Here is a 19952-nt window from a genome sequence, read left to right as displayed (position 1 = left end):
CTTAGTAGAACAACTGTTTCTGAACCACAGGGACACTTCATATGAGTGAACAAATGACTTGGATCCGTCCTCAGCTGGCCAGACCCCCTTGCCAATCAGACGACCCCTAAAGTAACAGAAAGAGCTTGTCTTCATTTCCCTGAGAGCCCACAGTGCTAAGAACTTTCAACCGGGAGAGGAACACCCCCAAGTGCTGGCTGCACTCCTTGACCACATTGCCCAGCTGCCTAAAGCCAAGCACGGGAACACGCAAAGCCTGTCAGCTGTCAGCTGTTCCAGGGGAAGGGCTCCAACATGATCTAAGTCTTAGCTGTCGCTCGTTCGGCCCATACTGTTGGAGAAGATTCACTGTGTTTCGGTAGCGTGACTTCGATCTCCAGACTGACAATCACCGTCATACAAAGGCGATCTTACTGAGTCTGCTCTCGCAGGACGGTCAAGGTAGTGACGGCAGGAGAGCCAAGATGAGGAATCAAGGTTAGGATAATATGAGCTTCCCATTGTCTTATCTAATGTGCAGGATTTTGAAATCGGGCTTCTGCATATGGAAACCACGTGTGCCTGGAGCCTCAAGTTTCATGAAAATGCCTCTGAAGTGATCGCGGATGAGCTCATCTGTAACACTGTGGAATCTGGACCAGGTGACCTATAGTCCAGCTCCACCCCTTCCAGCTCTACCCCTGCAAGTCTCCCCATCTCTGAATTCTAATAATCTCGGTTATTGCTTATTTGGTACAAAGAAAATGAATAATGGAGGGAGTCAAAAGGAGAAAATATAGGCGTACCTTGTTTCTACTGAGCTTCAAAGATTTTGCATTTTTTACAAGTTGGAGGCAAGATCTTTACCAGCAAAATAATTACCACTTTCTTTGTGCTGGTCGTCTGGAACTGAGCCCAAACTGTTTTCCAGGTGTGCCTGTACTGTGTGACGAAAGGCACACATGTCATTTTCTTTAGTCAGAAGCAGAAGGTCCTCTTTGTGCAGTGACTTGATATCCTCTACAGTCCCATGCGGTCACTGTACTCGGTACTGCTAACCTCCTCATTTGCGTTCTCCACTTACGCAGAACAGAAGTAATTCGGTTTTAATCCAAATCCATTTTATTGTATACAAAGCAGTTCTTTTTTTTTTCCCCAAGATTTGCTTCAGTCCTTTAACCTGAAGTGACAATTCCCAGTATTTACACAGCAAAGCCCATGAACCCTGAAACCCCATTCTTTTCCTATTGTGTCTGGAACACTGATGTGTCTTGTGCATCCATGCCCAGCACACAGTGGGTGTCCACTAAGTCCTGTATCGGTGGAGGTGAATGAATGCAATGCTCTCCACAATTCCATGGGTGGACAAGGATGTTGCCGCTAAGCCTGTGTTTGGCAGACTTGGGTACCAAGGCGCAGGAGCCAGGTCAGGGAACCAGCCAACGTCCCCCAGCTGCCCAGCGTTAACCTTGTTTGAGGGGTAAAAATAAAGGCTATGAAAGATCATCATGAATCATCATAATATAAAGTGAGTTTTAGATAATATTACAAAATTATTATTTTTCTTAGATGATAATGGTGTTGTTAGGATAATGTCTTTATTCTTAGGAGATGCGCATTGCAATAGCAATATTTAGAGGCAGTATTATGATATCTGAAAGTAACTTTCTATTGGTTCAGTAAGAAAAAAAGATAAAGCGAGTGTTGCAAAATGTTCATATATACTGAATCTATGTGGAAAGTGATTGGGTGACCTTTGAACTACTCTTTCAAGTTTTCCATTCAAAGTTGGGGAGAAAAGGTGGTGGAAGAAATCACAGGGGAAAATAGTGTATGTGTACTCTATGAAAAATTTAATCCTTTTTAACTGCGGTTGGTTTGGGTGGTAGGACTAGATTGCACACTTTTTCTCTCTTTCTAGAACTTCCACATGAGCAGATGTCATAGTTATAATAAAACGTTAAAATGTAAATCATGAGGTGGCTCTCCAGTATCTTCCTAGGAGCACAGTGTAGCTGACTGTATTGTCCCAAGGTGGCCGCACCCATACATCTCCCCTGTTCTTTCCCTGCTCTCACAGTGAGACCTACCCTTCTCACACAGAGCACTGCCATCGGCATTCCCTCCCCTGACTCCGGCAGAGACTTGTGACTGCCCCAGTAAGGCAAGCACTGGAGGTTGGGAGTAAGTCACAAAATACATGACTTCGAAGATTAGGCCATAAAAAGGATACAAGCTCCATCGCTTTCTCCCTCTCTCGTGGGATATGTGGCCTCAGAACTCAGCCCCCACATGAAGAGAAAATTCAACCCCCATGGGGGGCTCTATGAAGACATTCTGGCTGAGAGCCCCAGCAGCCCCCCGCCAGGAGCAAGCATCCACTGCACTCCTAGCGTGTGAGTCGATGGTCCTTAGGGGACTCCAGCGCCAGCCTTTGCAGCTCCCAGTTGATGCCCTGGACGCTGCGGATCAGACACCGGCCGTCCATTCAGGGCCTGGTCTGACTCTTAACCACGGAAACAGTGAGCAATGACACACAGTATAATGTATGACTATTGTGCTTCAAGCCATCATGTTTTAGTGTAATTTGTTATGCAGCCATAGTAACACGCAGGAACAGTGAAATCCTGAGATGGAAAGCATGTTTGTTATTGATTTAGAAAACTGAGTGTCAGTCGTAGGAGAGAAGACTCAAAACGCCTTATAAATTATCGTCACTCTCCCCTGACATCAGCTGCTCAGATACAGTCTCTCTTCACCATGAAGCATTGAAATGTTGAAAATGAATGACCGGTTACTGCCGAGAACACTAAACCGGGCACCTTAGAACTTGGAATACTGAGGTTGCCCTTTTTGCTGACAATGTGTCACAGCTCTGTGTTTGTTACTGAACAAAGGAAGGCAGAGGCGAGACCTTCTCGGTTCTCCCCTCTCAGGGACAACTCTGAAGACAGGCAGCAGTGGGTTATTTTCCTGGGCAGTCAGAACATTGCCAGTGTTTCTGATTCATTAGCTCTATGGCAACCGTATCAGTTTTCATAGCTACGGTTAGGTATTTTGGAAGGTGGTTGTCCTCATGAAGTAAACAATTTCACCTGAAGTCAATGCCTGTTAATATACCAGCTTACATATTTCACAAAGGTGCTCTTTTTAAACCAACCAGCCTGCACTTGAAAGTCCAGCTTTGCACGGTCTAGTCTTTCCTCCGGAAATCTTCCTTCAGGAAGCGTCATGAAGAATGTGTAATTGTTTTCTTTTCCTGTGAGACTTCACACGTTTTGCCCTGTCATTATTTAAGGAAACGTAATCGTATTGTAATACTTCCTCTCTTCTTTTTCTACAAAGAAATTGTAAACATATCAGTAAAAGGGGAACCATAGTTGTATCTGAAACACTAAAGGTACAGTATTTAAAGAGGGAACAATGTTGCCACCCTGAAAATTCTCACGGACCCAGACGCATGTTGCTATATTCACACAGGGTGCTCTGAATGCCTTTTTGCACAATAAAAGGTGACTGATCTGTCTAGAGGTTTTTTTTGTGTGTGGTGGCCCACTGCTTTCTGTAGTGTTATCTGTCATGTGTGAAAAGATAAGTTGGTGCTGTGTAGTAGCATAGAATATTCCCCGTGTTTCATACCCGTGTGGAGGCCCCAGAGAACAATTCATTTCCCTTTGGAGTGGTAAGGCAAGACAAGTTCTTTTCTGCATTTCTGCCCACTAATTCAGGTCAGTTCTCAAATAGTTCAAGAAAGCTATCTCTCTTCTTAAGAATGGTAAAAGCAACTGCAAAGGAAAAAAGATCTGTGGAGATCTTTCGAGCTGAAGGGTTTTTATTTTATTTATGATTTTCTAAATGTTCACCTTGCAGGTGAGCGTCCTGACTTGCTTCACTGATTGAAACTCATAGTTGGGTCAGTTGGTGGCCAAGAAAATCACCTACTTCAAAACCATGGGACAAAACTCTTAAGAGTATATACTTAACTCACAATTGCCATCTTTAGCAGTATCATTAAAGAAGAGATCATATGTGTATCATTCTTCTAATAGGTCATAACACTTCATTAGAAGTTTTATACGTGTTAAAAGCTACCTCCAGCAGCTATAGCCCGTAATCTGTTTATGCCTTTCATGTGGCAGTCTTGTATTGCTACCTGTCGTTTTATGTGCATGGAGGTACCTAATAAAAGCTTTTTAAATAAATGAATGCCAATATTCTACCTTCCTTTAGTGAACTCCTTTAAATCCCAATCCCCATTGTTGCCGTGCAATTAAAAAAAACAAATGGCCACTGTGCATACCTATGTTGCTGTGTGTTCTACCAACCACGTGGCTAATCAACTCCCCTGGCCACAGCAGACACCATACAGGGGACACGCTCCTACACGTCCCCACCCAGCCTGCTCCATTGGGTTCCACTGACCCTGGAACAGTACTTCAGTGCATGACAGGCTGCTTAGCAGCACCTCTAGGGTGCCCTCTGGAGGTCAAGAGTCAGTATAACCTCCTGGAAGACAGGAAATAAAGGTTAAGGAATGAATGAACCCAACTAGCCAAAGACCCAGGATGTGACACTCAAGTGGAAGTGGGTAATTATGACTCTTCCCCCAGTGTATGCACAGCATCGCTCGCTCAGAAACCTGGAGCAAGTACTTCAAGATTTTAGGGGTCATCAGTCCAGTGGCTTAACGTTAATGGTGTCTCTTTACTACCTTTCCCTGCTCTCTGCTCCATTCACCCCTGGGGCCATTCGCCTCCCCTCCCCCACCACTGACCCACCCTGGGCATCATCCCCAGGACTGAATAATGCCACTGGGATGGAGATGCCACTGTGGTCAAAGCATCCCAGCAAGTGGCATGGACACCCCGGTCCTGTTTTACTGCCACAGTAAAGAATTCACTTCTGTACTCATCCAGCCAAGCAAATTGTTCTCTTCTTCCACATAAGCAGTCCACAGGCCCATCCAGTTTATTCCCCAAGTATTTATTCAGTATTCACTGTATGCCACCTACCATACTAGGCATTGGTTGAGTTTACAGGCTTGGCGGAGGAAGGAAGTATTAATGAACTGATGCAGGTGTACGCAGTTAAACTGTGATGTTTGCCATGAAGGAAAGCACGAGCAATTGTAGAGTAGAGAGCAAAAGGGCCTGTGACCTCCAGGCCAGGGAAGCTTTCCCTGAAAAAGTGACGTTGGAGTGGCCATTTGCAGGGCACATGGGCTGAAGGAGATCGAGGGCCTTGATCAGGAAGACTGCGCCTAATGGAAGGACTCAAGAAGCAAAGTCCTGAAGGCATGAAAGAGCTCCTCTCATCTGGGGAACTGAGGGAAGTTCTGTGTGCAGATAAGAGGAAGCAAGGAGGAGAGGGCATCAGAGGAAGTGGCAGGGAGCTTGGTCTCAACCCGACAATCTTTGGACTGAGGGAAAGAAGAAGTATATGGAGAGGAGGCTAGGGGAGAGGGTGAGTTGGATCAGGAGAGAAGGATGTGGAAATGGAGAGAAGCGGGTTGGTCTAAGGAGTATTTTGGATTTGGGATTGGGAGAACTTGATGATGGATTGCAGGTGGAGAGTATTCCAGAGTTCTGGCTTTCACGCTTCTCTCTTTTGCATTTACAACAAATTTTCCATTACTTTCATCTTCTGTGCTAAGCTAAAACCTCGTCAAGGTCCAGGACATTGTCGTAGGCCTCTCACGTGCTGGTGCACCCTAAGAACCTGGAGGTTGAGTAAGCTTCCCTCAGCCATGACTGGCAGTTCTGCAGTTCTTAAATCTCCCAGGAGGTGGCAGCACGTGAAAACCAGTCGGTCACTTTCTCTGTGACCTGAACTTTGTTTCCTGCAGCCTGTGATTTTGTCTCCCTTTGGGAGTTTTCCCCACATTCTCAATTCCCAGAAAAGAGTTCTTTCTCCAGCCATTCTGAGCTGACTTAACCAGGCAACTTTTCATGTGGGGGCCAAGGCCTGCATTTACCCGGTCGTTCTGTGGCTAGGGCCTCGCTTTATTTTCAGCTGCGGTGGTTGTGCGCTGCATCCCCCCCCCGCCCTTCCGAGCACTCAGGCAAAGCGGCCGGGGCCCAGCAGAACCTTTCTTCTCTCTTCCCGTCCCACCAGTCTGGGCAGCCAAGACTCGGGTCACCTAGGCTAGCGCGTCTCCCTTCTGTCGGGGGAGATGGGAAAAGCCCAAAGGGACTGTCTCCCCCCAGAGTCGGAAGGCGGGTTTGGATGTAGGGAAGTGGGGCTGGAAGGAGCAGGGGCGGAGAAGGCAAGACCAGTTCTGAAAGGCTGATGGAAACAGGTTCAAATGACTGAGCCCTGCGCGAAGGGCTTTACTCTGCAGGATGAGTCACAGGACTCCCCATCCCCATTTGCAATCTCCTCTGCCAGAGGCTCGCCTCGACCGAGTCTTCCCTCTCTCCCTCCCCACCCTTCCTGATTGTGCTCCTTACTGCTTCTGACTTCTTGGTCTCCGAGAGCGGGCAGAACTGGCCGTTCCCAGTTTCAGGAACTCCAGTGTCTGCTGACCTCACTGCATCTCCCTCCACCTCTGATTTCCTGAAGTGTTGCAAATTCAGTCCATTGCTTTATTAATATTATTTCACTATATCTTAGTGTATATTCGATACCTGATTAGTATTAATATTATTTTTAGCATAATGCTTTAATCAGTTCAGCCAGGTGTGATGAGGATCTCCCAGGTGAATGGCCCATCCATCACTTAGTTCAAACAGACATCCTCTGGGAAGATACCACATTCATCTCTTATCATTTGTTTGCTCCTGAATTTGGCATGCTGGTGCTCATGCACCAACCGTAACTGGTCTGCTGTAATAGTTCTATACTTGAGTACTCTTCCCAGAAACTGCCCTCCTCCGAGTCTGTTGACAAATGTGCCCTAGCCTTTTTTCTGGTCATTTGTATGTCATGTGCTCTGGCCGCCTTGAATAATCTGTGCTTCTCTGATGCATCACTTTGTACCATACACCTACATCTTTGCACGTCGCCTCCCTTGCTTAAGGCCTGTGTTCACCTGGCTGAATCTTGGCCATTAATTAGGACTCAGGTTGCTTGTCATCTCCTCCAGGAAGCCTTCCTTGACCACCCAGGCAGGCACTTTGTCTGTGGCAAGCTCTGTGCTTGACGCTGGGGACCCAAAGATAAAGAAATGACAGCCCAGAGCCTAGAAGTACCCACAGAATAGAGGGGAGGGCAGTGTGGTAGAGGTGAGCACAGGGTGGGTGCTCTGGGGGCATTAGCAGGAGCACCCAGCCCAGTCGAGGAGGGACCCAGAGAAGGTGACACTCAACGGAGTTAGGCAGGAGAGGGAGCTGGAGAGGGGGGTATCAGGAGTTCCTGGTCAGAGGAATCGTAATTATTGAGTAACGCAGTTGGGCAACCACTAGTCATTCATTATAAGCCTACATGACAAAGCCAGGAACTGATAAGAGATAAGGCTTGAATCAGAAGACCTTATAAACATAAAGGGCCAGGTTATAGAGTCACTCTAAGGACTTCGGACTTTATCTGGAAGACACTGGGGAGCCCTCTGAAGGATTTTGAACAGCGGAAGGAGCTAGTATTATCAGCTGCAACTGACAAGAAAGAAACCCAGGTCTCCAGCTGTGGCACTTGGGGGAACTGTAGTAGTGTTTGCCAAACGGGGGCATCAGGGGGAAATCAGGCTTGGGGGCAAAGGTTCATCTGGGGCAAGGCGAGTTCAGGGTTCTCCGGGATATTCAGTTGAAGATGTCCAGTAGGCAGTTGGCTATGCAAGACCAGAGCTGATAAAAGCCATTTGGATCTCACACTCATTAAGATGGCTAATATAAAAAACAAACAACAGAAAGTAACAAGTGTTGGAGAGGATGTGGGGGGAACTGGGACCCTTGGTGGGAATGTAAAATGGTGTAGCTACTATGGAAAACAGTATGCAGTACTTCAAAAAATTAAAAATAGAACTGTAATGCAATCCAGCCATCCCACTTCTGGGTGTATATCCCAAAGAACTGGAAGCAGGTTCTTGAAGAGATGACTTATACACTCACGTTCGTAGCGGTATTCTTCACCACAGCCAGGAGGTAGAAGCAACCCAAGCTTGTGAGGGGTGAATGGATAAGCAAAATGTGGTGTATATAATATACTCATATACAGTGAAATATAATTCAGCCTCAAAAAGGAAGGACATTCTGATACATGCTCCATCGTACATGAACCTTTAGGACAATATGCTAAGTGACATGAGTCAGAAACAAAACAATAAATACTGTATGATTCCTCCCATATGCGGCAGCTAGAGGAGTCCAACTCACAGAGACAGAAAGTAGAATGGTGGTTGCCAGGGGCTGGGGGAGCGAGGAGTGGGGAGCTGTTGATGAGTAAGTGCAGAGTTTCGGTTCTACAAGATGAAAACGAGTGCTGGGGATGGGCAGGGGTGCTGGCTGGACAACGGTGTGAATGTAAGTGCTGCTAAACTGCGTGCTTAGAATTGGTTGTGATACTCTGTAAAGTATGTGATTGTCTAGCCATCGTGCTGTACACCTGGAAGTAATGCAAAATAATATTGATTGTAAACTGCAGTTGAAAAAAAGAAAAGTCTCCTTTTAAAAAAATAGTTGTGATAAAGAGCGGACCCAGAAGTGGTTATGGTGGAACATTTATGTGTATTTCACCACAATTTTATGAAAACCCACCTGAGCCACAGATAGCGATTTGGGAATCTTTAGACAATATAGAGAGATGGCAACTGAAGCTGCCAGCCCACCTAGAGGGAGGGCGGAAGGGGAAAGCATCATTTCAGGACTGGCCAGGAGAAAGGAAGATGCAGAGGGGCCTGAGAGGTAGCAGCCAGAAACACAGGAAGGGAGGGAGGAAGGAGAGGGTTGTAGAGGTGGAGGGAGCAGAGGAGGTCTCCGGGTCCAAAGCTGCAGAGCCACCAAGAATGAGAAGGACTAAAAGGAATCCTGTATTTAGCAACAACGAGAGCATTTGCGATCCAGGTGAAGGCAGCTTCCAGGGAGAAGCTGGCGTAGAATCCAGATTCCAGGGGTGGAATGTGGGGGGTATGTGGGGTATGAGAGAGGTGCAGTGTCCCGGAAGCTCGGCTACAGAGGCAAGGGGCCAGATGGTGGTCTGGAGACACAGTGTGGCTGTCATAACTCGATGACAAGATCATTGACTTTGCACCTTGCTCCAATTTCATGCTCATGCAGTTTATCCCTTTGTGTATATCCGAATTTCACTGCCACGGGAACATCTGGACCACCAGCCAGAGTCACGCCGATTTAAGCAGTTGGCACTCTAGTTGCTACGCCCCCCTCTCAAGAATTTGGTCAGCTGAAGGACACATGCTGGACTCCAAATCAGCTCTCAGCAGAGCAAGTATTTGGAAGGGTGCAGCTCCAGAGGCTGCATTGCTTGGAGGTCCCCATGGTCCACGCTGCATCTCCCCTCTAGGCCTTTCTGACATTGTCCTCTTGCCTGAAAGGCTGTCCCTCTGACACATGCAACTTGGTTTTTGTCCCACACATACTCCATTGAGACTCGGTTTGGATTTTTCTCCAGAAACCCTTCCCAGGCCCTTCCCCTCCGGCTTCCTGTAGGGGAAATGGAGTCACCGGGTCCCCTCACCAGGCTGATAAGCAGCATTCCCATAACCTTGAGAACAGGCCCGAATGCGCAGAATCACACTGTGTTATATAATATCTTGGCATCCTGCCAGCTTTGTGTGCGTTTAGTATGTAAGGGAGTCGGGGTGCAACAGCTGGCTTGCGGCGTGCGTGGACTGCCCCGCTCCGGAATGAAGGCTGCCAGACGTTCCCACCGGCTCTGCGGATTTCCTTCCGTCTGCCTGAATGTCACGTGAATCTGCCCGGCCTTCAACAGTGGCAGCCCACTCCCCCTCTGCATGCCCTCACGGGGACCCCGTGTTTGCCGCCTGTACGGTGATGCTCTTCTTATTCCTCTCACAGAGCTACGAACAAGCGTGGAGCTTCTGGTTTTCGCATGTTGCAGGTGCTCAGTACGTGTTTGTAGAATTAATGAACACATGGCAAAGAAAGATTAGGTTGAAATCGCCTAGTGAGTAACAGGACAGGAAACCCACTCTTAGGAAGTAGCCGTTATTGAATATCGGAGAGGCACACACCAGGTACAAGGGGTAGACAGGAAGATAGGGACCTCACCCTTGAACAGCGGGTGCGTGGGGCCTCTTCTGTCACATCCCTCGTGTTGGAAGGAGGAATGGGAGTTATATTTGGCCTCCGTGCTCTCAAAATTATTTGTTCATACTTGGAGCTGGCACATCGTGCACAATAAATCTTTGTTGAGTGGATGAATGAGCCTTTATTATGGAACCTATAATACGATTTTCTAGTTTTTATGTGTGACTTTTTCCTCTAGATTGTGAGCCCCTACAAGTCAGGGCCTGCATCTCACTCATGTTTGTTTACAGAATCTAATGCAGAGCTTTGCACACAGTAGGTTTCAAAATGTTTATTGGCTGAAAGAATACATTTCGACATAGTCAGGACATGAGCAAGACTCACCCACCCACCCACCCACATATTCCGCTTTTCCTGCCCCCGATATTTTTATCCTAGGAAACCAGGTGAAAATTCCATTTCTTGTTATTGGTTTTTAATGAGCCTGAACACTTCTGCAGGCTTCCTCGGCTCTCGGCTCTGGTCTCTGGCAGCCACCAACAGGTTTCCATTGCACTGACAGAGGTTCTGACGATCCAGGAGGCCACACCAGCAGTGTGTGCGTGTAGTGGGTGGGGAGTTGGTGCACCTGGTCCTCGATAAGCCTGTGATGTCACGTAGCATTTCTTTGGGGGTGGGGTCACACTGTGCACCCGGAGACGGGGGTGCAGGAAGGGAAGCTGAGGCTGCCCAGTGGGGCTGCATGCTTACCTTTCATCCAGTTCTCCAGTGAGTGTATTCAGTTTACCAGTAGGTACCCAGTGGATACTGAGTCTGGATTTCCGCTTCGCTGGTCCTCTGTGCAGTCAAAGGGAACCCCCCACCGCCATCTTTGCCCTGCCTGTCAGGGAAATGGGTTTGTCTGAGCAAGAATTACATTGGAAGGTTGCATTAGGAAGGGAGGATGAGTATTTTAACTTTTCTTCCTTTTATTGATAGAATGAGCTTATCAGAGAACAGAGGGCAGGTCTCCAGTGCCACAGGTCCTTTCATTTCGGAGGTTCCAAAGGTTGTCACAGGGGCTGCCAGGGAGGCTGCAGAAGTGGCTGGCTCAGAGCACAGATGACAAGTCCCTCCTGCCTCCTCCCTGGCCAGCTCAGCACTGCATGGCTTTGTCCTCTCCGGCCACCAGCCCTCCAGCCTTGACATTTCCATCCTTTGTCCACCTGGAGCAAGCACCAGCGACCCATGATCCTTGCTCCAGCACATGCTCTTACGCCTCCTGGCTTTCGTGGGTGACAACGAATGGAGTCCAAGGTCGGCCAGGGAGGGGAGCGCCCTTGGTGATGGTTCTCTCTTCTAGGGCCTTTGGCTCCAATTTCCTAAACAGAGATGGGAAAGCCTTATGTTTTAATGATCTGTAGCCTGATTTCTCTTGCACCAGCCTGATTTCTTTCCTGCTCTCTTCAGGGGCAGGGTCATCCAAAAGCATGTTGTGTTTATTCCCAAGGAAAAGAGCTGGGCTTCCTCTGCAGCTAGTTTTCTGCCCTTTATTATTTGTAAATTCCAGCTCTCCATCCTCCATTGAGGCGAATGTACAAGTTATTATTAGGAGCTATGTGCAAACTTCACAGTCGCATTGTTTTCCGATAAAAGAATGAGGATATTATTTGTTAAAATTTTTTTTCAGAAATACTGTACTTATCTTGTTTCTCCCTGTTCTAACTGCTCCCCTCTGTTCTCCTACCTTCTCCCAGCTCATTGCTCTGTGCGGTTACTTCACGGCATTAAAAAAAAAAAACTGCCTTTAATTTGACACAGTGTTCGCGGTCATTAATTCTAGGTGGTGGGAATACAGGTTTTAGTTGAAGTATTATGTACACTTCTCTGTAACTTTTGTAATTATCAGAAGAAAGGAAACCCCTGAAATAAGTGGCTTTCTGTGCTCTCTCCCGCGGTGATGGAGGTGGTTCTGTTGCTATCTCAGTTCCTGAGCTGTTCACCGGGCCCTGCTATTTCCTCTGAGCACAGCGAGACCTCACTGTTCCAGGCCAGTGTTTCTCCCACCTAACAACCACCGCTTGCCAACCATTCTTGCTGGACCTGGAAGTGAACCACTGATCGGAAAGATTAAAGAACAAAGTAGGGAGATAGAGTGTCCTCAGGGACCACTCTATTTAGCTCTACTGTGGATTACCAGCTTTGCACCAGCTCCCAGGGACAGTAACCAGGCTCAGGAGGTGGACAGACCTGTCAGAGCTGCTTAGGTGGCATGGACCAAGGTGACATTGCTTGACACTTGAGGGAGCTGAGTGGGCCCATGAAAGCGTTGATTCCAGAGCTTCAGGTTTGAGCTCTACTTGGCCATCTGTTAACCAACAAACTGCATCCCTAAGTGGTTCTTCAGTGTCTTCACTTAGCATGGTGGTTCTCAAGCTTATGTGTGTATCAGAATCCCCCGAGAATTTGTTAAAACACAAACCCATCCCCAGAGTTTCTGATTCAATAGGACTGGCGAAGGGCCCAAGGATTTGCATTCTAACAAGTCCCTAGGTGCTGTTGTTGCTACTGAGTTCGTTCTTCAAAGTCCTTTCCAACTTCCCTGTTGACAGCACTCAGAGAACTATTCATTTAGGTCGTATCTGTGTGCTGACCGACATAAAGGTCAGGAGAGGGAGAGATGCACAGTCGTGTGCTTCTAGATGTGGGTCTCACTTAGCAGCACACTGTGCTCCTCCGTGCTCCCAAAGTTGGGAACAGGGGCCGTCTGGGAAGGCACGCATCCACCTGGGTCTCAACCCTGGAAGCATCTTCTCTGGTCTCAGGGAGACCCCTGCCCACTTCCCCTACAGAAGTCAACTTGCAGTACGCATTTCTAGGTTGTTTATGGATGACATTTCCCAATATTTCACAAGGTAACTGGTGTTTAAAGCCATGTTTCAGGGGGTCTTAATTCTACCTATCCGTCATGCTTGCTGTTGCCACGGCCTTTCGTCCCCCACACACTGGTTGGGTATCTGGTTGTCATCGGCCGATGCCAGCCACCCAGCCCCACAGAGGACCCTCTCTGGGGGTCCTGAGCAAACCTTGATGCACCGTGGACCAGCTAGCTGTTTTCCTGGAATTCTCGGCATTCTGGCTATCTTCGTATGTGGTGTGAGTTGAATTATCGGTGACACTAATGGAATTGCTCAGGAAGTGGAAAAATCCCTGATATGTGTGTCCCGTGCGTTTGGAGAAAGCAGAGAGCATGACGGGGGTGGGGGGGATGGTAAGGGGCAGTCCTTGTTTTCATCACTCAGTAAATTTCCCAAAACAACCTTCACTCCCAACATTTAACAAGGGGAGGAAAATCCCCAAGTAAGTTTTAATAATCTAAGATCTTGACCAGCGGGAGCAGAGGTCAAAGGCCTGGTAATATGTTATTGTTTTCTTACACAGCAAACAACTCAATTTTTTTTCTATGGGATTGTAATTTTAGAACAGTGGATAGTCTCTGCCTAGGGTTTGGGCTTATTTATTTATATTTTTAGCCTCTTCCCTGTAAGAGAATAATTCATTACACATGTGCTATAATCTACAAATCCTTCTGTCACTAAATTCTTGTTTATAGGAAAGTTTGAGCATCTATCTTAAGGAATGGTTTTCTCTTACCTCACACACTCTTAGGGTATTTTAGGAGTCTTTCTGTCCTCCCTATTGCTGATACCATCTTTTTTCAGAGAGTCCCCTTAGAGACTTCGTTACTCTCTCTCTCTACCAGGGATCTTAGATCTGGAGCCATATTTCATGAACTACAGGACCCCCTTGTGACTTACCTGGAGAGACAGAGCGATACATTGTAACTATTTGACAGGAAGAAAAAAGTTATGAGTATTCAGTGGTCCCTGGACCAGGTTACACTTGTGTTTTAATGCTCCTTGCCATTAGATGGTAGTATAGTAATGGACATAACAGTTTGGGGGTAGAGACACAGTCACTTTCTTCACCCACTTAACTAAGCTCCAAGAGGTTTAAGTTGGGGTAATAGAACCACCAGGTTCTTGTCAGGCCCTACAGGGCAGTTTGGGGCCTGAGACCTGTGTCGTGAGACTCCATGGAAAGTCAGCCTGGGGGTCGATGCTGTAAACAGGACTCACTTTCAGTGGCAGGAAGCCCTGTTATTTCTAGATCTGGAATCATTATTGTCAGCAAAAGGTGGCTGACCCCAATCCAATGCCAATAGGAGTCCCTACTCTGGGGCGAATAAAGGAGAGACTTTATTCAGGTGAACAGTTTGCAAATCGAGAAAACACGACCTATGGAGAAAACTAAAAGTATGAATTTTTGAGGTAGAGATGAAGCTGGCTCACAGAGAGAAGAGTGCCTGCCCTTGATTCCTGATTGGCTAATTTCTATGCAAATGAGAACTGCAAGTACTCACAGTTCTATTGGCCCAAATAGCACTGTCTTCATTAATCAGAATGGAGCCTGTGTGATTGGTTGATCAAAATGCAAATGAGGATGGAGCTCTGCAGTTCTGATTGGATGTGGAAAATTTTCATTCCTATTTGTTGAATTTCCATCCTGGAGGCTCTCTTATAAAGCTGACTCAGTGGGCAGGAGCTCGGTGCAGAAGGCTCAGCAGCCCCGTCTGCAGCTGATTCCTCACATGCAGTGTGCGTGAGAAATCCCATGGAAACAGCTCCCAGACTCCGATTATGCATATGGACCCAGTTAACCACAAGGAGTCCTTCCTGGGGTCATTTAAGCCTTAGAGTGTTTGGATGGCATTGTAAGTGTTTTTCTGAGACTTCTTAGCACAGCTTCTGGTTTTACTAAATTCACTTATCTAAATTTGGATGTTGAATTATATATAATTTATCACTACTCTCTAATAGAGTGGCTGTTTACCCAACATTCACATCAAACACGTCTTTAAATGAGTATCTAATTTCCCCTTTCTCGTGGCTCTACCCTCCTAAGTTGATATTTAAAAAAACAAGCAAGGCTAGTGTTTGACAACTTTTCTCCCACGTAACTTGTGATCTGGGGAAGAAAGAAATGGCTCTTCTCAGGTTCTGTCCCTCCTCAGTTTCAGGAGTCCACTACCCTTTGACCCTGATGCCCTTCTGTCTCCTGCGGTGAGTCATGAGGTGTCATTATCAGGGATTCTGTGCCCCAAGAGGACAAAAGAAAACCAGGTCAAGGGGACTGACTTGCATGGAAATTTAAACATTTTTAAGAATGGCAAATTTGGATTAATTTCTAACATAATTGAAAGACTCCCTAATAGTATTAGAAAGTTAATGGGGCTATATACGGCTGATAGAAAAAGAAAAAATCCAATTAGACCCAGTTTCAGGAAAGGTAACGAGTGCACGAAGAAAACGAACCTGCAGAAATAAAGAAAAAAGAATGAAATTGATTTGTAAAAGTTTTTCTCCCTTAGGAATCAAGGTGACAGATTCTCAAATGGGCCTCATGGGTCATAGGTTTGCTGAAGCAATTCACCTGCTTGGGGCTCCGTGTCCGCACGCCCAGCACGTTAAAGCTCCTTTAGGAACCTGGCATTCACTGGGTCATTCCGCAGGCTGTTTTAGTTACACACTTCCCTCTGTTCGCCTCCTCTGTCCAGAGAACATTATAACCATCACAGGAACTGGCCCGACACACCCCGAGCCTTGTCCTTGGAGTCCAGCCCATCCTCGCCCTGGATGTCAAACCAGATGAGCAAAGACGTAGACTGCATGCCTATTAGAGGCAGATGACAGAGACCCTCTTGGTCTTGCTGGCTTCTGGAAGCTCCCCTCATCCCTGATGGCTCCTGAAGCCCCCTTGTTTCCTCTTTGTGGAGTGGCCTTCACTGTCCTAGATTCTGCTGCCTTCAAAGGCCGGAGGTTGAGCACAGCCATGGGTCCGTGGAGGCCACACCGCTTGTGGGACCTCGGTGCCAGTTCCCAGCTTCTGGCACCTGCAAGAGCGGAGACTTCTGTGTGCCCCCCGCCCCTGCATGGGCGGGGTGGGGGGCACTCTAGCCACCCCAGCTGTGTTCCCACTCCTCTCCCTGTCTGTTGGTAAGTTACTTTTCCCAGAAAACAGGTGTTTCCTCAGTCCCTGGGAACTAACTGTATTGTCCTTTCCTTCGGCACATCTTGGCTGGCCACTCCCAGGGCTATTCCTACGTGAAGCAAAGGCTCCCGATGGAGAAAACAGATAACAGTAAGATTTATTGCATTTACAATTGCACGTGGTGGTAGGTATGCTGGTAAATGTTTAATGACCAGTTATGGGTGGGGAGGGCGCGAAGGCTCCAAGACAGAGCACTCGTTCATTTCCATGGTGTGAATACTCTCACCATGGCTGATTTCAAGCAGCCAATGTGACATCACAGAACTTGAGTGTTGGGAAAAGATGCGCACAGCCTTCCCAAGCAAACATGAGGGGTCTTGTCCAAACCCCACCGGTACTTCTGTGGGGAGGGGAGCAGACATTATTATTTTCATTTGATAGATGAGAGCTTTTATGTGCCCCACACAGGTGGTGGTTTGATAGTACAGCAGGTCTGGTCTCTGAGTAACTCGTTTGGTTCAACAGTAGGTTCATTCAATGTCCATTCATTAGAATGTTGATGTGCTGCCTTAGGAACTTAACTCTTTTCTATTTTTAAAGATTTTATTTACTTATTTTTAGAAAGAAGGAAGAGAGAGAGTGAAACTTTGATCGGTTGCCTCTCATTATGCACTCTGATTGGGGATTGAACCTGCAACCCAGGCATGTGCCCTGACTAGGAATCGAACTGGTTACCTTTTGTTTTGCAGGACGATGCCCAGCCAACTGAGCCACGACAATCAGGGCAGGAACTTAACTCTTGTTTATATCAATTAGCCTAGGGTATAATTGTTTTCCTTTTATATTGTTTTGTTTAAAGTCGTAGAACCAATCAATATTAAGTGAGGACTCACTGTATATTCATTTGAGGTGTGTGTGTTGTAACACTGGCCATAAGTACAATTTCAAAGGAGATGTTTGGAAATTGTTTTTCACAACCCTCCCTCCATGAAGGGATATAGAAGGATCAGGAAAATGGAGAGAGGGGAATTTGTGAGGAAAATTACAATTGGACTGGCCTCTCTAAGAAGGGTAGGCCTGGGAGGGAGGTGTTCTCTTCGGCATCGAGTCTTGCAAGAGACGAACCTACATTTGGGGAATGCCTGAGAAAGTTACAGCAGCCTCGGCAATGGGAATAGGTGGAGAACGAGAAAAGAGGGCTTCATTTAGGGAACAGCTGCCTTCCCACCGAGAGCTGGGACCAACCAACATGGGCCTTCTGACAGAGAGAGGACGGGGATAACAGAGCAGGCCAGGGGACATCCTGAGTTTGATCCACGGTGGGCTGAGAAGGCGTGGAGATGAGGGATCATGGAGGAGAATCGGTGTGTGTGTCGGGGGGGCAGCCAGGGAGGATGGCACCAGGCTGCTAAACAAAACTGAAACAGACAAGCAAAGTAACAGGCCGGGACAGAGTCCTTTTAACTGTCTGCCAGGTCCTTAGGGAGCCTGAGAAGAATGGTATTGTCTTCTGACCTCTGCTCCTACCCCCAGTCCCGTTGCGGGAGCTGCTGTCACACTCCACCTTGGGATGAATATGACCATGTTGATGTTTTGCATACTTGGTCCAGATACCTAATTTCTTAAATGGGGCCGTGTTTTGTGATCTAAATGTCTGTCCGTAGAATGATCTAATACATAGGAATGAGCAGAGCAGTTCTGCAGTCTATGAGGTTTCATCAACTGTCAGAAGAGCTTTCCTTGGGGGATAAATTTTGAAGGCGTATCGGGCAACAAAAATTAAGTGGCTTTTGGATAACATCTCACGAGTGGGGCTGGTTCCATGTGTGGACCTGGTGGCTCTCAGGAGCCCCTGGGACCTGCGTGATCTGTAGGGTTCTCTGGGGCAGGGTTACTTCAAGGACTCTGGGTTGTGGTTCAGACCAAATGTAAAAATGCATCTCTTAATAGGATGATGCACTTGCAGACAGAGTTATTGCCTGAGTCAAAATTCCATGGGACAGTTTCCATTTCCATTTGTAGTCTGTGCAAAATCTTCCCAGCCCCTTCCATGACTCACAAAGGGTGGGGGTTGCACCCTCACTTCCACCCCAATCTCCTTGAGAAGCCAACATTTAAAAATTTACCACAGTAACCTAATTTCATCGTGTGATATTTTGGAGTTAGAATGAGATATAGCTGTGCTGGCAGACGGAGACAGATTTCAGTTTGGAAACTCTGACCCCAGGGACACATGTCCGGCTCTTTAGGGAAAGAGTCTCGATAAAAGATGTTAGTGGAAAGCTGAATTAGCATGCTACATCCCCACACGTTCTGCCAGGTTCACAGCTGCGGAAATCTTCGATTCTGTGTCTTGTCTGCAGCACAGCCGTGAGCCAGAATGTTTGCCACTCTTCCGGGCAGTGGGATGTTTGCCCGGTGCATGTGTGTGTGCGCATGTGTGTGCTTTGCGTATGTGTGCTTGTGTGGCTGTTCTGTGAACTGCCACCACTGTGACCACCACAGGCTGCAGCTGGTGTTGATGGCACAGAAGCGCTGAGTCACTGGCTGCTCAGTGGCCCTTACATCACGTTCCATTGTCCTTTCTTCCTTTTTTGGCTTTTAAGGGCTCTTTCATTGTCTTTTGTTTTGTTTTGTTTTTGCATTTGGGCCTCTCCCTGTTAGGAAACAGGGGTGTAAAGCCTAGAGGCGTGGGGGCTTCTGAACAAAGCCATCCATAGGGACACAGGTCCTGCTGGGCAGCTGAGAACACTCAGCACCCCACATTCTTGTTGGGGAGGGGCCCAGAGTGCAGGGGAGGAGGCCAGGGTGCTGCAGGGTGAGCTCCGGCTCGTTTTTTCTGCAGCTCTCCCTGCTGTGCTGGTTGGAACTGGAGCGAGTGAGTTTAACGATCCCTTTGTAACGTTCTGAACCCAGTGTTCCTCATGCCCTGTTTTAGCACGAGTGGGACAGGTGGCGCTAATGGGTGCTAATTATCTGTGCGGCATGAATTCTTGGAGAGTGCCGTGCAAAGTTGTTTAAATGACTGTTTTGACCCAACAAGCTCCTCACTTTATTTTTTAAAAAATTTGTTATAAATATACCTGCTTGCCATGGAAAAATTGGGGAGAAAACCAGAAAAGTATAAAGAAAAAATAAAAATTATCCGTAATCCATCACCCAGGAATGATCAATATTAACATTTTGATGAAAACTTTTCAGATGTGTTTCTATATGCCAACTGTTATGCACACACATTTTACATCACGGAGCTCATACTGAACATTTTACGTCAATATTCTGTGAATATACTCTTTGTCATTACTGTTTTTTGCTGTGTGTAATGTGCACCTGCGTTTTTGTGTGCATTATGCGCGGGATTATGAGACCCCCATTATTATACTCCTGGTTTGCAGTCATTGCACTCACCTATGATGCGCATCCTTATTTTTCCCTCAAAACTTTGTGCAAAAAAGTGTGCATTCTACGTGGCAAAAATGGGTAAATCATATTCTAGACATTGCTGCAAATTAGTACAGTATGAGCAAAGAGCTATGACTGCATCTGTGTTTTATTCACTGTCACTTCCTTCCCGTCTCTAGGGTCTTTGTCTTGCCCAGACAGCCTCATCCGTAGGTCCCATCCCCACCTCCCCTCGGCAAGGTCTCGGAAGCCTTTTCTCGGGTAGTCATTTCCTACCCTCTCTTCTTCTTTTACCTTCTGAGGACCCTTGGCATGGATTTATCTGGGTCAGGGATTCTTAAACTTGAGGGCACATCATAATCACCTGGAAGGCTCAAAAGG

The sequence above is a fragment of the Artibeus jamaicensis genome, unplaced genomic scaffold (assembly GCF_021234435.1).
Source record: "Artibeus jamaicensis isolate MK-2021 breed Jamaican fruit bat unplaced genomic scaffold, CSHL_Jam_final scaffold_754, whole genome shotgun sequence".
NCBI classification, from domain to species: Eukaryota; Metazoa; Chordata; class Mammalia; order Chiroptera; family Phyllostomidae; genus Artibeus; species Artibeus jamaicensis.
This window is presented reverse-complemented; position numbering follows the sequence as displayed.